Below are 5,275 nucleotides of genomic sequence, written 5' to 3' on the forward strand. Positions count from 1 at the left end.
TTGTAGTGAGGTCAAGGACACAGTTAGCCAGGTTTGCTAAGAGGTGATCATGGGATAGCAGGTTGAAGGCTTTTTTGAAGTCAAGATGTATGACATCAATCTCTTCCCCCTTGTCCAAGTGATAGGTCACCTGGTCATAAAAGAAAATGAGATTGGTCAAGCAAGACCTACCTGCAACCAACCCATGCTGGGTATCCCTCAGGATATTGCCATAGGCCAGTCTATTAAGAATGGCCTCTTTGATAATCTTTTCTAAGACCTTCCCCAGGATAGAGGTCAGGCTGATGGGCCTGTAGTTTGCCAGATCTACTTTCCTCTCTTTCGTGAAGATTGGCATGCCATTGGCCTTCTTCCAATCTTTGGGCACTTTACCAGAGCACCAGGAGTTCTCAAAGATCTGTGCCAGGGGCTGAGCTATGATGCTTGCCAGCTCCTTGAGTACCCCGGGTGTAAGCTGTCAGGGCTGGCTGACTTGAAGGTATCCAGCCTGTCAAGGTGTTCCTTCATTAGGTCAGCTTTGATGGAGGGCAAGGAATCTCCCTCACCCAGGCCTCCCTGATCCACAGTGAGCAGGGAAAGTTGGGTCCTTATTAACCACATTGTTTTGTGTTTTCTCCCAACTTCTTGACTGTAAGTCAAATTCTGCTTGTATGAGAAATCATTGAAGTTTTTGTCATTACTATTGGTAAAAATGGGATCAAGTCCTAAGGCACTCCAGTTTAGCTTTGTCTATTTCAGAAACATCTGCAAACTGTTGGGTCTTAGGGGTGATGGATTTTACATGTAATTTTTCTCATCTTGATTCAATGACTCATGGCCTTCAAAATTACTTAGTAACATTTATGGCAGGTTCCATTTCTGACTAAAAGATTTTACATTAAGAAGTCATTAACACTAATTTCCTTTTTCCATAATTAAAAGTTTATAATGCTGCATCACCTAATAACTAAAGAAGCCATCTGTTATATTAATATTGCAGGATAATGATTCATGGCACAATAATGATTCAAAATATGAACACAGGAAGTGAGTCTGATTTGAGAAATGAATCAATTTAATTCCAGACCTTATTCATAAGTTTATTTTCTTCTATGCGCCACCTTTCTCATTTCTACTTTCATGCTCATTTCCTTACCCTGCTGCTTGCCTTAATTTTCACACTGTTTTGTTATGTAGGTTAAAAAACATTATATTATTTTGTTGTTTTTTAAAGCAATCTATATCAAAAGAATAAAAAAATCCCTCCTGAAGTAGGTAGTCACTATTTTGTGGGTTAAAAGGAGAGAAGAGTCTTGAGCTTTGATCATTGCATAGGCTTTTAAAAAGTGTCCAGTGCAGACCAAATTTCAGGCAAGAATTGACTGGATGGACAATATATTAATAGAAGAATTTTTTTTATGTGAACTGGTGTCTTTATCTTTTCAGTCCTATTTAGTATGCAGACAACTACTACAGCAAAGAAATGCATATTTTCCACCTGTCAAGGCTTTCCGTGATTATTATTTCTTTTCTATATAGTGGTAGTATCTATGGGCCCCTATTAGGGTCCAGTTGTATCAGTACCCTACAAATGAATTGAAAACTAGATCCTGCCTCACAAAGATCACCATCTAGAATGAAGGCAAGATCCAAACATTAGAGGGATGTCTTGAGGCTTACAAGGGGTGTGTTAAGTCTAAAAAGGTTGAGAAGTACTGTACTATTATACTAGTTATTAGTGCTGAATGGACAAAGATAAAACATAATTGACCTGTGTTTAATAAGATTAGGAATAATGTCATGGAACTATAATACATTTTCAAACTTGATATAGGGTAACATCCAAAACAAATATTGAAATTTAGTTTTTTATTTGGCACAGAAAGCAGATGACCATTCAAGTAAGTGATTTTTTTCTCTTTAATAAAAATAGAATTTATTTTTACCAGTGAAGAATCTCCAGGACTAAAAAACATAGACAACTGAAAATCAGAAGGAGAATAATCTTTTACAAATCTCTTTCTGCAGCAAAATTTCTGACCAGAACTAGTTAGAAGAAATTTTCAATTACTGCTTTATTATATAGAGAGGATTTCCCACTTATTAAACTGAGGGAAAATTTGGAGCAATCAGCACAATGAATGCTCTTATAGCGAGTACTGTTTTTCACTTCAGTGTCTCTAATGGTGTAATTTTTCACTTCCATTTAACTTAACAAAACCCCTCTCAAATTTCTTCTCAACACCTTTTTAAAAGATTTACATCATCAGCTTATATATCTTTTTAAATGTTGTTCATGTAGCTAGAGAGCTTAATCAACACAATGAATGAGAAGAATGATCAGTAATTTAACTTATTGCTTATGCTATCATAAATACTCATCAACAGCCACTGATTACAAAGTTGTACTTCAGCACATCTCTTCCTTCATCTGTTATTGTTCATGTGATAAACAATACTGTGAGCATCCACATCAAAGTAGATGCTTGACTTCCTAGCTTTTGAGTGAATAGAAAACAATGTTAACATTAAACAGAACTAGTCAGAAAGAACATTGGTCTTGAAATTATTTAGACCACTGGTTAGTATCTACCTCACATGTTGCTCAGATAGTGCTCTGTGGGTCCCTAATCTAAATAAATCCCTTGTCATCTATAAAATGAAATGTTTTGGCAGCTATCCAGTGAGAAGGAAGTGATCCTCTAACAGAAAATGAAGTGATCCATGGAATGAGAAAACTATAGGCCCTCATATCTTTTCCTTTCATTTGTATGGGGGTTTTCAATGGATGGTCTTTTGAGGAAGAAACTGAGTATGGTGATGTCTGTCTGTCTGTATTGCTCTAATTCATAGGTCCAGTTGTGGATCAGGGTCTTGTTGTAAGAGGCACAATACAAAAAAAGAACAGAAGGTTAATATGGGTTACACAAAAGATCAATAGACAGGCTGAGTCATTCAAGGAAATGAGACATTATTAAGTAATATATCAAGTGGTCTAAGCAGGCTGGCAGCCCAAATGTTGTCAAGTTGTTTGTAGACTCAGCGAAAAGAGGATTTTGAAGGGGAGTGTTTACAAGAGGCTCCTCCTGAACATGACAATAAACATGGAAGATAACACAAATATATTATCCTGCACTGTAATTACTTTATTATGAGAGTGGTTAGATGACCCCAAGGTCCTATGTGCTAGATGGGACAAGGAGCTCACAAACGAAATGTGCTACAGCATAGGACAGAAGAATGACCGTATTTATATTTTGTGTTTGTAGGGGGGGAAGAAATCAGACAAGAGATTAAATGCCGTGTCCAAAGTTATACCAGAAGTCTGCAGTGGCCCAAAGTTGAATGTAAAGTGCCTGAATCCCAGTCCAGTGGTTTAAGCACAATATCACCCTTTGTCCTGTACTAGATCCTATTTTATTTTAATATGGTGTTTCCTTTTTGAAGTACCAGCTTTTTTTTTTAATTTTAAAAGAGTTAACTACCAGCTTCTTATATAACAGTGTAAAATAATTTATACCCAGATTCACAGAACAAAGCTGTAATTAAGTCAGGGCTTTTGAATGACATCATAAGGCCACAGCAGTTAAAATATGTAGCTTATTCATTATTTCTGAGACCCACAGTGAAATATTAGTCTCTGTCTGCATAAATATTACAATATACCTCCCCATCCCTGGTTGGCCTATACCTCTTTTGGCAGCGTGATATAATCACATCACACACTTCCTTCTAATATTCCAATGAGATGTCCAAGGGAAGACTGCTGAATCTTGCCATTCAAGAGTGAAATTCATAAAGCAGAATAAGATAGAAAGGATGGAAAAAAGGAAAAGAGCCCAAAAGCCATCTCTATGCCATCTCCCTGCTGAGGCTGAGACTATCACAAAGGAACAAGCACTGCATATTTGTACCTTCTCTCGCTGAAATGACATGCAACAATAAAGCACTGAAGTTTAGAGCGGTTCTGAGCGTGTGCCCCAGTGCTGTGCTCAGGCTTTCTTGAGGGTATACCAAGTTTGGCAGGAAGATAGCTATAGCTATAGCTATTCCCACATAAAGACAAATATTCACTCACTGTCGAAGTTGTTACACACTAGCAAGGTAGCTTAGTAGCCAGTGGAATTTTCTGATCCAAGCCATTTATTTAGAGTGCAATTTTATTATTCTGTGATTAATTTGTACAGGTTGATGCCATAGCCAACTGGCCCCTTGTGTATAAATGGAGATTTCCATAGGGGCCAACCTAACCAGTGTGTACATTATGCTAAAACTATGCATATATAAATGCAAGAAGTAAGCCATCTTTATAGTACATGGGTAAAAAAATTCTGGTCCAACCTTCCTTTTCTTACTTGTTGCACCTCAGGCATCTAATTTGTGTTTTTGTCCTCCAGCTATTGTGTTTCTGGTCTTCCTTTCACCTTCACCTTGATAGCCTGAAATTTGAAATGACATTTGAACAGCTTCATAATAAGATTTTTATTATAAACTTTTAATTTCCATTACTATGACGTGAAACTGAAAAGTAATATGATGTAAATATGCTTTTTATGAGCCTATTAAGCCTATTACAGGCTTTCACATATAATCACATAATACTATATTTAAACATTTTGCAGTGAGCCAGCTTCCTTTTCAAAATATGCTAATTATGAGAGTAGGCATTTTTTATGTTTTAAATAGTTTTTATCTAGTAAAACATGAGTTACTTTCACTTACCAAATTCAGACATAAAGCTATATACACTTTTTCTAGTTCAGCTAAATCAGGAGAGAAAGAACTAATATTTTTTATTGCCTGTCATTTTTAAATTACTGTACCTGTACTGTGAGTGGGCTGTTCTTCTACTCTTTCATCAGAGGAACACCCAGACGATTTGTTTTAGTGTCCAAAACCAATTATTTTTAGAGGGCATTTTGCTTGCTTTTGCTGATAACTCTGAAATATAAATGCTGACTACCTGTCTTGTATCCATACCAGACCAGCCTCTGGCTTCTTTACTTTTCATTCCATCCAGGAAGAGCACACACCAACTGCTGAAACTTCCTTAGCCTGACGAAGGATTTTTGAACCCGAAATCTTGCTTAATAATTGTTTTCCAACTACTTAAGTTGGTCTAATAAAAGATATCAGATTCACCCAAAGAACCTTGTCTGCTGTAGGCTGTGATACTTACCCAAGACAATGGAAGCAGATTGCTTCCGCCTGGTGCTTCTTTTCCCTCTACCCCAAGAATGGCTTCATCCCTTAACTAACCTGGTTGTTGCCACCTTTACCTTCTTCGTAACATGAT

This window comes from Gavialis gangeticus, unplaced genomic scaffold (genome assembly GCF_001723915.1).
Source record: "Gavialis gangeticus isolate Ggan-Ray unplaced genomic scaffold, GavGan_comp1, whole genome shotgun sequence".
In the NCBI taxonomy this organism is placed as follows: domain Eukaryota; kingdom Metazoa; phylum Chordata; order Crocodylia; family Gavialidae; genus Gavialis; species Gavialis gangeticus.